A 16,352-nucleotide genomic window follows, 5' to 3' on the forward strand; every position below is an offset into this window, starting at 1 on the left:
CTAAACTGTGGCACTTAGGAGGTAAAAAAGAAAAGAAAAGCAAGGAAATGAATACTGTAAAAATCAAATAAAAATCAGAATAGTGGGGCAGCCCAGGTGGCTCAGCGGTTTAGTGCCGCCTTCAACCAGGGCGTGATCCTGGAGACCCGAGATCGAGTCCCACATCAGGCTCCCTGCATGGAGCCTGCTTCTCCCTCTTCCTGTGTCTCTGCTTTTCTCTCTGTGTCTCATGAATAAATAAATAAAATCTTTTTTAAAAAATCAGAATAAAAATAAATAAATAAAATCAGAATAGTGATAAGTTTTAGAGGATAGGGAGAGGGTTGTGATTGCAAAGGAGTAAGAGGGAGCTTATAGGACTTCTTCACCTGGGTAGTATTTAGACAGGTGAATATTTAACATGTATTCACCAAGCCGCACATTAGTTTTCTGTTATTTTCTTATATGTGTCATACTCTTTAATTAAAAGCTAGAAATATGTGTGCATATATACAAACATATATATACATCCATGATGCTTGCAATATACATAAAATATTTCTGGACAGATCAAGAAATTGGTTAAGTATTGTCAGTAGGCTTAGGGACTGGGAGGAAATAGATATATTTTCCTCATGTTCATTTCCTTTTGTAGTCTGAATTTTTTTACAGTGTACACATATTAAGTTTTCAGTTATAATTCAGCTAATATAAAGTTTATAAGTGCTATAAGTTGGAAACTGAGACCCTGTGAGTTAAACATTTGGATCATGGGGCTCATAAGTGGCAGAACTAGGATATTTCTGGTGATGTCTGCCTTTTGAACCAAGGCTCTGTATAATTGCATCACAGTAATTTTTTGAATGTATTGTTCTGATAATGATTATTTCTTAAAAGATGACATAAACATTTGTGGGTTTTTATGTGTGTGTTGTTGTTGTTTGTTTATTTTTTACAGATTATCTTTCCTAAAAGAAGCTGTACAAATCATCATAAAGAATTCCTATATCTGTGCTTCTTCCAAGATGTACAGCTCTTATGGACTTGTCAATGTGTAATTCATGAGGAAAGATCTTTATTTTCCATAAACTTCCAATAATTTAAAATGATTTTCAGTAATAATAATCAAATGAAAGAGTTTATTCTCTTTGGTGTTTCCCAGATGCTCTACTTCAAGAGAAAATTTTCTTATGTTTCATTTCAACATTTTGTTAACTACGAGGATATTCTGGCTTAATCAAACAAAAAGAAATGTTACTGAATATTTCTTACATAGTTTTGGCTTGATATTCATGGTACATTGACCTTATCTGCTAAGTTTGAAAGCATCCATACTCCATGACCTGGCATTTCACCTCCTAAATATATACTCAGTAGAAATACATGAGTATATGCATCAACAGGCATGACAAGAATGTTCACAGCAGTACTTTTCTTTATAGCCCCTCAACTAGAAACCCAAACATTCATTGACATTGAAATAAAAAAATAAGCTGTGGCATATCCATATAATGGCACATCAACTTACCCTTGAGCTTTAGATCTAAGAATATTTATGCAACACCCCTATAGAGAGGGTGCTGTTGGAGAGCAATCTGCCCACCCTGTGTGTTGACAAACATTAGGATCCCTCCTCATTTAAAGATTGGTAAATAGGAAACAAACCCTAAAAACAAAAGTATCAACAACAAATCTACCTGAGCCCCATGCATGTTACTCTGAAAGCAGAATAAAAGCCTATCTTAGAAAATGTCCTTCTATAAGAAACAAGAAAATCTTCAGAAGCTACCTGCTGGTGATTTTAATAGGAGGCAAAAAGAAATGGCCTCAGGAAACTGAAGCAGAGAATAATAAGAGCAGATGCCAACAGAGAGATGTAGGCTGGAAAGAAAGGAAAGCTGGTTAATGTGAAAAAAAAAAATGCAAAAAGATTAAAAAATCCAGTGAAACACATTTGGATGCAGTTTAAAGAACAAACTTCACAGCAGAGAATAAAAGAGGTGATGTTGCTAATGAAATTAAGTCATCCAGTATGGTTTGGGAAGGATAAAGAGATGAAAATGACAAAGAGGTTAGCTCTGGATGACCAATCCTACAAGCAGTAGGAAATCTTAAAGAAGAAATCAAGACAAATAAAATAGTTTTAACAAAAGATTTTCTGAGCTGAAAAAATACTTGATCATACAACTTTGGAAAGGGTTACCTTGTATTAGGATAACTGTGATCAAGGTAACTTTTCTTCGCCTGAGAATCACTGACAAACAGAAAAGCACTACAATTAACGAGGGAGTTGAGTTTTGTTCCTTTAAAAATGCTAACCTGTTTGAGGTAAAAGTTATTTGTAAAATAAAAAATCGGGGACACAAGACAGAATGAGAAGAAGCAAATTAGGCAATGGGATAGAAGATAGTGGCAGGGTGGGCTATGGGGAGTGAAGGTGCCATACTATAGCAGGCAACAGCAGACTTATTCTGTAAAGAGCCAGATAGTAACTATTTTAGGTTTTGTGGGTTAGTTTCTGTTGCAATTACTCAACTCTGCCATTATAAGGTGAAAGCAGCAATAGGTAACATATAGAAGGCACATGGTTGTGTTCCAATAAAACTTTACAAGAACTGGCAGCAGCCAGATTTGGCCCTTGAGCTGTACTTTGCCCATCCCTGCTATATAGCAATGAACTAAAGTTGAAATCAATACCTACTTTCATGAAGTGTTTAAAGCAGCTTTTAATAAAGAACATATAATGAAACAATATTTTCTAAAACAATCTTTATGCAGTCTTTGAAAACTAAGATTTGTTTTTAGACAAAAAGGAAAATACAAAGTAATACAGAATTCTCATTAGCTAACTGAAGTTTACCAGGAGGGGAAAATTTTCTCTTACTAGCAAACTTCTACTTATAATGGCTTTAGTTAAAACACCTAAACTTTAATAACCATTGCTCTTAAAAATAAAAGTGATGAGCAAAACTCATGTTTAAAGCATGCGGTCATGGCAACTGAAGCTATGTAGTTGGTTGGGACTAGTCGAATAATCAATAGCAATACACAATCACAATGAGCTGATTTGTAAAGTAGAAAATTTTTTTTTCATGGATGCATAATCGTATACAGTGAACCTTCATGCCACTTAACAAAGGCATTGCCTCTTCTCAACATGCTTAAGAACAGGCAAGGTAAAATCCAAGGAAGAAGTGTGTAGTGTGAGTAAAGGATCTCTTTGGGATGAGAAACCATTAAGTGCAAAATTGTTAGAGATTCCAAATCTTTAGGTGCAGAACCCGAGACAATTTAAAGGCTGAGTATACGTTGATTCAAGAGAACTCTCATCCCCATCCTCAATTCTGGACCCTAGTACCTACCTGGGAGTAGAGTTGCACCTACTAAGACGACTTGGAGTACACTTTTATGCAGCAAGCTACGCAGAGAATTAAAGGCCCAGTTACCAGTAGAATGGAGAATGCTAGCTGGCAAGAGTGATATAGAAGTGGCCTCCAACTGTGCTTACCGCTTGGTGGAACGAAGGCCAAGCTAGCCTCTTAACATTGGAGTAGCCTGGAGGTTAGGAGAATATGCTCTGGAGCCAGATGCTCTGGATTGAAACCCCAGTGTGTCCTCAAACAAGTTACTTGATCTCATTAAGCTTGAGCTTCCTCAAATCTAAAATGGTATAACAATAGAATGTATATCATGGAGTTGGTATGAGGATGTAATGAATTCATTCATGTAAAGGGCTTGGGAACAGCAGCTGGCATATGATAAGCATTCAACAAGTACCATTTAGCTATTTTTATTATCACTATGGGATAGAAGCAAAAGATACGGTGGAGCAAAGTAACTACATCTACCGCTATGCAGAAAGTAGCTCAGTGGATGTCAGTTGCTAACTAATCAGATGAATTTCTCCATCTCACTTGGGGATGAGTGAGAAGGAGAGAGAGAGGAACGAGTGTCCCATGTTCTGTAGAATCCTGAAGTATTGGCAATAAGGGCATATTCTACTAGACACCAGAGCAGTAGAAAGAAGCCATTATGAAGAAGAATTTCCCAGAAAACTTAACTAAAACCATTGAAGGAGGCTTCTTTTATTATAGTTGTCAAAAATTGAGGAAACAGGAAACAAAGACTGTAATAGTTCTTAACCATGGCTGCATGCTAAAATCATCAAGTACTTTAAAGAATTGGTTCTTGGGCCTCTCCAGGCCAATTAAGATAGAATCTTTAGAAGTGGAACCAGGCAAAGGTTTTGTTGTTGTTGTTGTTGTTGTTTGTTTTTGTTTTGTTTTAAGTTTCCCAAGTGATCTAATGTACATTCAAGACTTAGAATAGGAGAAATCTTTCCCAAAGTAACTATCTCTCCCCAAGTACTGACCATTCAGAAACTTACCATAGGAGACATATCTTTAGTCAGGCTTTAATGATATTTTATTTCTAAAGCCTCAAAGATTGAAAAGACTAGAAAAAAATTGTGGGCACTGAGCACAATCATAACACTTGTACTTCCTCTGCCATAGCCCATATCACACTTGATTATAATTGCCTGCATAATCATCTCTCTCACCAACTGGACTGTTAGCTCTGAGATGAAGGCAGGAGCTATGCCTCATAAGTACATTTGTTTTTATTCCTGGTACCTGACACAGTTTCTGGCATGTGGTAATCTCTCAATAAGTATTTATTGAATGAAATTCTACACACTTAATATTTGTAAAAGCAAATACTTCTATGATTTGGAAGAACATTTGTGAATATCTTGGTATTTTATGGTATGAAATGAGTTTTTAAAAATAAAATTCTCGATTTATAATATTCATTTCTAGCAAATAAAGGTGTAACTTTTTGTGATTCAACTGGTGAATATTTCACAGGAACCAAGTAAGTCATAAAGGGTGTAGGAGCTTCTATACTACATCCAAAAGGGAGTTTATCCACTTATTCTGGACAAACAACATTAACAACTTTAAAAACCTCCAACAGAGGTTTTAGAGAAATGTTTTTCTCAATAATATTTTTAATAGAGGTTAAAGGCATCATATTAAAATATAACCATAATATCAGCTTCTAATTATGACAGAAAGAAGAGGCCAGCAATTCTCCTCCACTAATAGATAGGGAAGTAGGTAGATAGATGATAGATACATACATACATACATACATACATACATACATACATACATAGATGATAGATAGATATAACTAGACAAAATTGTAAAAAAAAAAAAAAAACCTCACCCATTTTAGGGCCTAGAAATCTCAGAGATGGCCAACACTTTAAAAACCTACTAAAGATTCAGGTAAGAACAGCACAGGTCTACACTACCCCTAACCCCCATGCAGCTCAGTCTGCAAGAATGGCAGTCTTCCAGTCTAGCAGTTTTGTTGCCAGAGAGGAAAGACTTAATTTAGGGTGGGGAGATGGGGAGAAATCTTGTGACATTACATGCTAAAGGTAGCACCTTTTCAGTAGTTGATAGAACAATTAAATAAGAAATCAGTAAAATTTAGACAATCTGAACACTACTCATTGCCTTAACCTAATGCTAATCAGAACACTACACCTAACTACCACAGGATATACATTCTTTTCAAATGTACATAGAACATTTGTTGCGATAGATCATATCCTGTGCCATTAAACAAGTCTCAATAAATTCAAAGAATTGAAATAAAATATGTTCTCTGGATGCAAATAATTAAATTAGAAATCAAAAGAAAAAAGTAAAGTTAGAAAATCCCCCAAACATTTGGACATTAAACAATAAATAGCTTTTGGATCAAAAAGACATCACAACAGAAGTTAGAAAATACTTTGACCTGAATGATTGAGAAAATACATCTTTGAAATTTATGGGATGTAACTAAAGCAGTCAACAGATAAATATATACTTTTATATGCTCATGTGGGAAAAGAGGTTTAAAACCAAGTAAATTTCCACATGGGAAAGACACAAAAAGAAAAAGCAAACCCAAAGTAAGTGCAGCAGATATTTTAAGAACAGAAATCAGGGCAGCCCAGGTGGCTCAGTGGTTTGGCACCTGCCTTCAGCCCGGGGTGTGATCCTGGAGAGCCGGGATTGAGTCCCACGTCAGGCTCCCTGCATGGAGCCTGCTTCTTCCTCTGCCTGTCTCTCTGCCTCTCTCTCTCTCTTTGTGTCTCTCATGAATAAATAAATAAAATCTTTGAAAAAAAATCAATGAAACAATAGAGATAACAAAGCCAAAATTTTGTTCTTTGAAAAGGTTAATAAAATTAATTCCTAGCAAAACTTGTTTAAAAAAGAAAACAAATTTCAATGTCAAAATGAGAGGGAGTATCATTTTGGGGAGTGAAAGAAGGAATGTCACTACAGGTCCTATAGGCGTTAAAAGAATAAGGGAGTATTTGGAAAACTTATAACAGTAATTTGATAGCTTACATGGAATGGACAGTCTTGAAACAATTTACCAAAACAGATATAAGAATAAAATGCAATTTCTGAGTAGCTCAATACCTGTTAGGTAAATTGAATTTTTGGTAAAAAAAATTTTCCCTCAAAGAAACCTTCCAAACCAGATGGTTTCAGTGGTGAGTTCATCAATCAATCAATCAAATAAATGAATTCAATCCCATAAATTCATCCAACATTTAAGGATACTGATACTAATTTTATACAAACTCAGAAGATAAAGAGGAAGCACTTCTTGATGAAGTTTTGGAATGTAGGTGAGGTTTGGTGGGGTGAGGTCCAGAACCGACAACCAAGAATTCTTGAGATGTCTTTGGTACAAAATGGTGGTTTTATTAAGGCCCGGGGACAGGACCAGTGGATAGGAAGAGCTGCTCTCCTGGGCCTGTGAGGGATGGCTGATTCCCTCCATCATTCCATGGGAATCAGCCATCCCTCACAGGGAGATAGCATACTCTAAGGAATTTTGGAAGCAAGGTTTCCAGAACCTTGAAAGGGCTAGCTATTGTTGGGGAAAGGTCATTTATTTCCGTCTAATAAAACCTGAGTCATGAGACCCTTCAGGTGTGTATCGGTGGGCCACGTGCTTGGGGATGATTGCCAACATGTATCTTGCAGAGTAGAAATAAAGCAAATTTCTAAAAGTTTAGATTGCCTTTTGCCCTTAGCAAAGTATTAACATCGAGGCAGTTGAGTCTGTAGACTCTGCCTGTTTCAAGGACTTGTCAATGTGCTGCCCCAGGCTTGTGCATTGTCTTCAGCTAGCCCTGTTCCCCCATAACTTCATATCACACTTTTAAGAGGCCAGTAAAATCATAATGCCAAAACCTAACAAAGGTAAGAAAATAAGGTTAAATATCTATATCCTTCATGAATATAGATGCAAAAGTCATTAAGAAAATGTTACCAAATCAAATCCAGCACTACATGAAACAAAACAAAAACCAAGACAATACATCAGGATCAGTGGATTTTTCCAAAGATGCGAGGTTGGTTCAAGATTCAGAAGTCAATATAATTCACTACATTAATAGGAAAAAAGGATAAAAGCATTATGATTTTAATAATCAAAGAAAAATCAAAATGCCTCTCTCATTTGGGATTAGAAATTCTCAAAAAAAAAAAACCCCAAAAACTTAGGAATAGAAAGTAACTTCTTCAATCTAACAAAAGGATCCATATACAAACGTACAGCCTGCATAATATCGGATGGTGAAATACTGAATACCACCCACCTCAATACTGGTAAAAAAGCAAAGATATCCACCCGCACCATTCTATTCTATATTAGCTCTAAATGGTGCAATAAGGTAAGGGGGGAAAAGCATAAAGATTGGAAAGGAACAATTAAAACTAAAAACATTTTGCAGAAAACATCATTGTTTACACAGAACAACCTAAGAAATATTAAAGAATGACTCCTGGACAACTACTATTTAACAAAGTCACAGGACACAGGCCAATATACAGAAAAATATGTATGACTATATACTAGCAATGATTGGAAGATGCAAAAAAATTAAATTCTATTCACAGTAGTATTAAAAGACCTAGACACCTAAAACTTAATAAATTTAACAAAAGACATAGAAGACCTCTGCGCTGAAAACTACAAAACACCATGAAAAAATTAATGACCTAAATGAAGAGATATACAATGTTCATGAACTGGAACACACAATGCTATTATGATGTTGACTCTCCCAACTAAATCTGTAGATTCAATGCAATCACGAAACAGCAGAGGCATTTTGATAAGTAGATTTTAAGATTTACATGGTAAAACAAAGGGCTAAGAAAGAGCCAAAACAATTTTAAACTGGAGGGTATTATGCTAAACGAAGTTCAATCAGAGAAGGACAATCATTATATGGTTTCACTCATACAAGGAATATAAAAAATAGTGAAATGCATAGGGGAAGGGAGGGAAAATGAGTCGGAAAAATAAGAGAAGGTGACAAAACACGAATGACTTCTAACTGGGAAACAAACAAGGGGTAGTGGAAGGGGAGTCGGGTGGGGAGATGGGGTGACTGGGTGACGGGCACTGAGGGGGGCACTTGACAGGATGAGCACTGGGTGTTATACTATATGTTGGCAAATCGAACTCCAATAAAAAAAATATACATATTAAAAAAAAGAGCCAAAAAGCCATTTTGAACAAAGTTGAATGGTCCATGCTACCTGATTTCAAAACTTGCTATAAAGCTGATTCTAAGACTTGCCAAAAGACCGCATAATGTTAGCATAAGGGTAGATAAATAGATAAATGTTACAGGATATGGAGTCCAGATAGTGGCCCATTCATTTACAGTTAGTTTTTGACAAGGTGTCAGAGCTATGTAATGGGAAAAAGAAAGTCTTTTCAACAAATGGTACTAGAAAACTGAATAAATGAAGGGAGGAATGAGTCTTGATACCTACATCACACAAACACAAATATTAATTTTGTATGGATCTCAGAATTTAAAGCTTAAACAGTAAAACTCCATGAATAAAACATAAGAGAATGTCTTCATGACTTATCTGCAGAGGACCCAAAAAATATTTATCATAAAGAAAAAGACTAATATGCCTATAGATCCTTCTGAAGAGGGGTTATTCACCTTTATGACCAGGATGGACACAAAACCCAACACACTTCTGAAATAGGCTTTCTTATTTCATTGATCACCTTTCTCAAAAGGACCCTTACCTGTATCTGTATCATTTCCTTGTACAGAGAGGGAAACTGAGACATACACAAAGAAATGAGGCATCCCACTAGCATTGGTGATATCAGCAAAATGGCAGAGTTAGCAGCTCCAAATTCCTGTCCTTCCCTAGAAACATTAAAGAACAAACAGCAACTATTAGAACCAACTTTGCCTGGACTCCTGAAAAAAGTCAAAAGTTTATAACAACCAAGCAGATGCTGAATCAAAAAAAGGACAACTTAAAAATGGTAGGAAAGCGATCACGGGACTTCTGGGGAAGATGGCCGAGTAGGAGGATCCTAGACTCACCTCCTCCCACAGATACACATATATAACACCCACGTCAGTATAAATAACCCAGAAAATAACTCGAAGACCGGCAGAACAGACTCTCCACGGCTAAATGTAGAGAAGAGGCCACAGTGAAAAATGGTAGGGAGAGCAATGACGTGATTGGGAACTAAACTGACCCATGAGACTGTAGGAGGGAGGGACCCACTGGTGTGGGGAGGGAAGAGGAGCAGACCCCAGACCGGGAGGTCCAGGCACAAGCAATCTGCATTGGGAAGACAAACCCCCATAACATTTGGCTTCAAAAACCATAAGACCTAAATTTGTGCATTCATTTTTTTTTTTAAGCTTTATTTATTAATGAGAGACACAGAGAGAGAAGCAGGCTCCTTGCTGAGCAGCAGGGATTCCTGCTAAGCAAGGAGCCCCATGCAGGACTCCATCCCAGGACCCCAGGATCATGCCCTGAGCCAAAGACAGACACTCAACCACTGAGACACCCAGGGGTTCCAACTCTGTGCATTCCTACAATCAGTGTGGCCTAACATCTGGAACTTTAAAAAATCAGTGGGCCCACCCCTGGGAGAATTGGAAGGTTATAAAAAACTGAGTCCCTGTCCTTAAAGAGACAGTGTAACAAACAGCCCCATGGATATATAGCATAGAAGCAGCAGTTTGAAAAATGCCTGACATAAAGGGGAGGAGATTTGTTCACTAATCTCAGAGCATATGCTGGAGGGGTAGGGATATTTGGGAGACTTTAGCAAGAGCAAAAGAGTTGGTGGACATCCTTTCCCTCTCCTGCGCTCTAGTTTAGATGTAAGGACAACTGTGATAACCAGCACATTGTGAACACTCTCACCTAGCTGGCTAATGGTTCGCCCTGCACCCCCCTTCTGCAGACTGCCCCCTCCAGCCCAGCCTTAGCAGGGATTTTCCCAGGTGGCTACAGGTTCCCTCCTGCAGCAGACCAGGTGGGACCTTGCTGGCATTGCACCCCCCTTGCTCCCTCATTCTCCTGCAGATCCACCCCATCAAACATGGCCTTGACAGGAAGTCCATCCAAACAGCACCACAAGCCTGGCAGTGTGCAAGCAGGCCCAATGGGGGTCAGTCCATTCTAAAGTGACTTCTGCAATCAGAGAAGGACAAACATTATATGGTCTCATTCATTTGGGAAATATAAATAATAGTGAAAGGGAAGGGAGAAGAAATGGGTAGGAAATATCAGAAAGGGAGACAGAACATGAAGACTCCTAACTCTGGGAAACGAACTAGGGGTGGTGGAAGGGGAGGAGGGCGGGGGGTGGGGGTGAATGGGTGACGGGCACTGAGGGGGGCACTTGACAGGATGAGCACTGGGTGTTATTCTGTATGTTGGCAAATTGAACCAATACAAAATAAATTTATTATTAAAAAAAATAAAGTGACTTTCTGCCCCAGAGAGAAGTAAGAAAAACACACATACCAGTTTGCAGCCCCACTAGTGGGCTGAGCAAGACACCTGGTCTGAGTACAGACCTCACCCCCCAAGGAAAGCTTCTCAGGGGACAAGAGAGGGAGAGTGCCCTGCAGTCCTACGACTCAAGCCCAAAGCATTGCCAGACTAGCTCACTAACAACACAGGAACTAAGCCCTGCCCACAACAGACAAAGCCATTGCAGATGACTGGACTGAAGGCAAATATGACTCAGCCACAACGGTAGGGCCCACACAACACACACACCCCTAAAGCACCAGATTCTGGCAAAGAGGTGATATTGCAGTACAGGGCATTACAGGACCTCTTCTTCAAAGGTCCATGACTTTTAAGAGCAAGAGATCTAGCTGACTTTCCTAACACACAGAAACAGACACAGAAAGTTACACAAAATGAGGAGACAGAAGAATATGTCCCAAATGAAAGAATAAGACAAAATCACAACAAGAGAGTTAAATGAAATGGAGATAAATAACATATCTGATAGAGAATTCAGAGAAATGGCCATAAAGATTCTCACAGGACTTGAGAAAAGAGTGGAGGATCTCAGTGAGGTCCTCAATGAAAAGATAGAAAACATAAAAAAAAAAAAAAGAACCTTTTAGAGATGAAGAACTCAATAACTGAAATTAAAAAAAAAAAAACATTAGAGGGAATAAATAGTAGACTAGAGGAAGCAGAACAGATTAGTGACCTGGAGCACAGAGTATGGGAAAGCAATCAAGTTGAATGAACAGGAGAGAGAAAAAAATAATAAAGAGTGAAAATAGGTTAAGGGAATTCAGCCATACCGTCAATCATAACTTTCACATTATAGAGATCCAAAAAGGAAAAGAGAGAAAAAGAGGGAGAAAATTTTATTTGAAGAAATAATAGCTGAAAACTTCCCAAACCTGGGGAACAAAACATAAATTCAGATCCAGGAGGCACAGAGAGCCCCCCCCCCCCCATCAACCCAAGGAGGTATACATCAAGACACACAGTGATTAAAATGGCAGAAAGTGGGCAGCCCCGGTGGCGCAGCGGTTTAGCGCCGCCTGCAGCCCAGGGCATGATCTTGGAGACCCGGGATCGAGTCCCACGTGGGGCTCCCTTCATGGAGCCTGCTTCTCCCTCTGCCTGTGTCTCTGCCTCTCTCTCTAGCTGTGTCTCTATGAATAAATAAATTTAAGAAAAAATAAAATGGCAAAAAGTAGTGATAAAGCAACAAAAGAAAAACAGTTACATGTAAAGGAAACTGCATGAGGCAATCAGTTGGTTTTTCAGCAGAAAACAGGCCAGAAGGGAGACATGATATCATCAAAGTGCTGAAAGAAAAAAACTGCAACTGCAAACCAAAAAACTGTACTCTGTCAAGGCTATCATTCAGAACTGGAGAAGGAGTTTCCCAGACAAAATTTAAAGGAATTCTAAAAACCAGCCTTACAAGAAATGTTAAAGGGGACTCTGAATGAAAAGAAACACCATAAGCAGGAGTAAGAAAAGTAGGAAGCACAGAAGCCATAAAATTAAGTATATCTACAAAAATCAACCAAGGGATTCACAAAATAAAAGGATGCAAAGGGGGATCCCTGGGTGGCTCAGCGGTTTAGCGCCTGCCTTTGGCCCAGGGCGTGATCCTGGAGTCCCGGGATCGAGTCCCACGTCAGGCTCCCTGCATGGAGCCTGCTTCTCCCTCTGCCTGTCTCGCCTTTCTCTCTCTCTCTCTATCATGAACAAATAAATAAATAAATCTTAAAAAAAAAAAAAAGAATGCAAAGTATGACACCATATCCTAATATGTAGGGGGGAAGAGGAGGAAAAAATTAGTGTTTTTGGAATTGGCTCAAACTTTAGTGAACACCAAGATAATATAGCCTGCTATATGCACCGATGTCATATACCAACCTAATGGTAACAACAAATAAAAAACCAGTAATAGATATGCAAAAAAAGAGAAAGGAATCCAACTATATCACTAGAGAAAGCCAACAAACCATGAGAGAAGAGAGTAAAAGAACAGAAGAACCACAAAAACTATCATAAACAAGTAACAAAATGGCAATACATACATACAATAATTACTTTGAATGTAAATGGACTAAATGCTCCAATCAAAAGACATAGGGTCATAGAATGGATTAAAAAAGCGAGATCGAACCCCATGTTGAGTGTAGAAACTACTTAAATAAATAGAAGTAACTTACTTTTTAAAAGGCCTACCTATATGCTGTCTATAAGAGACTCATTTCAGACCTAAACATACTTACACTTTGAAAGTAAAAGGTTTGGAAAACATTTATCAAGCAAATGGAAGTGAAAAGAAAACCAGGTTAGGGCAGCCCCAGTGGCGCAGCGGTTTAGCGCCACCTGCAGCCCAGGGTGTGATCCTGGAGACCCAGGATCAAGTCCCACGTCGGGCTTCCTGCATGGCCTGCTTCTCCCTCTGCCTGTGTCTCTGCCTCTCTCTCGCTCTCTCTGAATAAATAAATAAATAAATCTTAAAAAAAAAAAAAAACCAAGTTAGCAATACTTCTATCAGACAAAATAGACTTTAAAACAAAGACTGTAACAAGAAACAAGGAAGGACACCACATAAAGGGAACAATCCAACAATAAGATGTAACAATTGTAAATATTTATACACCCAACATGAAAGCATCCAAAGACATAAAGCTGCTGATAATAAATATAAAAAAGATCATTAATAGTAATACAATAATAGTAAGGAACTTTAACACCCCATTTACATCGATGGATAGATCTTCCAAACAGAAAATCAACAAGGAATCAGTGGCTTTGAATAATGCATTGGACTAGATGGAGCTAAGAGAGAGATTCAGAACATCACATCCTAAAACAGTGGAATACACATTCTTTTCAACTGCATGTGGAACATTCTCCAGAAGAGATCACATGCTGGTCCACAAAACAAGTCCCGACAAATTCAAAATTGAAAAGTCATGCATCCTTTCCAACTACACCACCATGAAACTAGAAAACAAGCACAAGCAAAATCTGGAAAGAAAATACATACATGGAGGTTAAATAACATGCTACTAAACAATGAATGGGTCAACCAAGAAATCAAAGGGGAAATCAAAAAATACATGGAGGGACACCTTGGTGGCTCAACAGTTGAGCGTCTGCCTTTGGCTCAGGGCTTGATCCTAGAGTCCTGGAATCGAGTTCCACATCGGGCTCCCTGCTTGCAGCCTGCTTCTCCCTCTGCCTGTGTCTCTGCTTCTTTGTGTGTGTGTGTGTGTGTGTGTCTCATGAATAAATAAAATATTTTTAAAAAATACATGGAGACAAATGAAAATGAAAATACTGGTCCAAAATCTTTGAGATGCAGCAAAAGAGGTTCTAAGAGGGAATTTTACTCTGTAGTTAAGAATCTATTTCTTGGTTTGGCTCTCTCTCTTTTTTCCCCCTTTGCTAGTTTGCTGATGATTACCAGAAGGGAGGTGGGTCAGGGGACAGCTTATATTTCAGGAGTGCACTTATTATGATGAGCACCTTGTGTTGTGTGGAAGTATTGAGTTACTATATTGTACACCTAAAACTAATATTACGCTGTATGTTAACTCTTTTAAATAAAAGTTTTTTTAATTTATTTTTTATTGGTGTTCAATTTACTAACATACAGAATAACCCCCAGTGCCCGTCACCCATTCACTCCCACCCCCCGCCCTCCTCCCCTTCTACCACCCCTAGTTCGTTTCCCAGAGTTAGGAGTCTTTATGTTCTGTCTCCCTTTCTGATATTTCCCACACATTTCTTCTCCCTTCCCTTATATTCCCTTTCAATATTATTTATATTCCCCAAATGAATGAGAACATATAATGTTTGTCCTTCTCCGACTGACTTACTTCACTCAGCAAAAGTTTTTTTTTAAAGAGGGATGTTTATAGCAATACAGGCCTACTTTAAGAAGCAAGAAAAATCTCCAACAACCTGACCTTCCATCTAACAGAGAAAAAGAATGAAACCAAAACCAATAGAAGGAGACAAATAATAAAGATTAGAGCAGAAACAAATGAAATAGAAACTGGAAAAAAAAAAAAGAAAAAGAACAGGTCAATGAAAACAGGAGCCACTTCTTTGAAAAGATCAACAAAATTGATAAACCTTTAGCCACACTGATCAAAAAGAAGAGAGAAAGAGGACCCCGACAAAACCAGAAACGAAAGAGGAGAAATAATAAACAGCACCACAAGGAAAGATGCAAAGAAAGATTTAGGAAGTAACATGCTTGCCCAGGACGGGACACACGTTCAGAAAAGACATGTGAGGACCCTAAGCTTCTGCCACCTACCTGAGCACACCCCAGAGGGGTCCTAAGAGATTTTGAGGAGGACCACTGGACTGGTTGCTAAACACCTGCTTTCCTCAGGCTCCACCACTAGTGTGATACTCCTGTAGGAGACTTGCTCTGTTGTTCTTTCTAGACATAAATATTCCTTGACCAGGTAACACATTCCATGAATTCACACTAAGGAAACTCCCTAGGCTAATTAGATCTGCTTTCCCCTAAAGAATGACTTAAGAGCTCCAGATTTTTGGTTCCTGCAACAGACAACGTGCAGAATGGAGGTCAGACACTCGAATTTCTCCTCCTCCCCATCTGTGCTGGAGGCTGACTCAGACTCTGGTCGCAGGCATCCGGATGCTGAATAACCACGGTGTCTTTTCTGGCTGGTTTCTTAGCTTCGAGGTGTGCCTAATGTTGAAGCTGCACTTACGGATGGCAGAGGCCCCGCAGTCCCACAGCCATCCTCCTGCCTTCCGGTCCACGAGCTCACAAGACACCCAGAAGACCCCTGCAGAAACCTGAGGATAGCTGCTTTGCCTCAGTGATTTTAGAACATGTTCTTACTTCCCTGTTTTTGCTGTAAATAATTCACCATTTTTATAAGCGAGATAAGGTCAGGCCCTTGTGAGCCAGGAGAGATTTGAGAGATGATGAAAGCTACGTATTTTGCACACAACGCGAGGACTTCTGGCACACTGCCCCACTTGAGCTGGGATCCTGCTTTCCTATTCTCCCCTAGACACAAAAACGCCTATCTTTCCAAAAAGGCCAATTTTTTCAGGACTTTTTTTTTTTTTTTTTAGAGTAGTTATAGGTTCACAGAAAAATTGAGAGGAAGGTACAGATATTCCGCATCTGCTCTGCCCCTGCATGCGCTCAGCCTCATAGCCTGCCCATTATCAACTCTCCCCACCAGAATGGTACACTAGTTGCAACCACTGAACCAACCCTGCTACATCATCATCACTCAAAGTCTAGAGTTTACATTAGAGTTCACTCTTGGTGGTGTCCATTCTAGGTTTGGATAAATGACATATTTAGTGACATGTGTCCACTGTTACAGTATCATCCAAGAATGTTTACTCTGCCTTAAAAATCCTCAGTGCCCCCAGAAAGAGCCATTTTTAATCTTGGAAACATAGGTTTTCTGGAGTGAGTCAGTCTTC

The 16,352-nt window shown here is 38.7% G+C and overlaps 1 protein-coding gene and 1 long non-coding RNA gene across 4 annotated transcripts in view; one reads left to right on the plus strand and one right to left on the minus strand.

The window, feature by feature from the left end:
• The window catches only part of CFAP91 (cilia and flagella associated protein 91), a 104,182-nt gene extending 99,390 nt beyond the window's left edge, over window positions 1–4,792 (plus strand). For all 3 annotated transcript variants that reach the window (XM_035709837.2, XM_025476238.3, XM_025476256.3), the window contains one exon: window positions 938–4,792. The gene's annotated coding sequence lies outside the window, so the exon portion shown is untranslated. The remainder of the gene's footprint in view (window positions 1–937) is intronic.
• The window catches only part of LOC112677647 (uncharacterized), a 50,710-nt gene extending 40,976 nt beyond the window's left edge, over window positions 1–9,734 (minus strand). Inside the window, exon 1 of the long non-coding RNA XR_007407955.1 lies at window positions 9,121–9,734. This is a non-coding gene — a long non-coding RNA (uncharacterized LOC112677647). The remainder of the gene's footprint in view (window positions 1–9,120) is intronic.
• Between the last annotated feature and the right edge of the window lie 6,618 nt (window positions 9,735–16,352).

The sequence above is a fragment of the Canis lupus genome, chromosome 33, assembly GCF_003254725.2.
Source record: "Canis lupus dingo isolate Sandy chromosome 33, ASM325472v2, whole genome shotgun sequence".
NCBI lineage: Eukaryota > Metazoa > Chordata > Mammalia > Carnivora > Canidae > Canis > Canis lupus.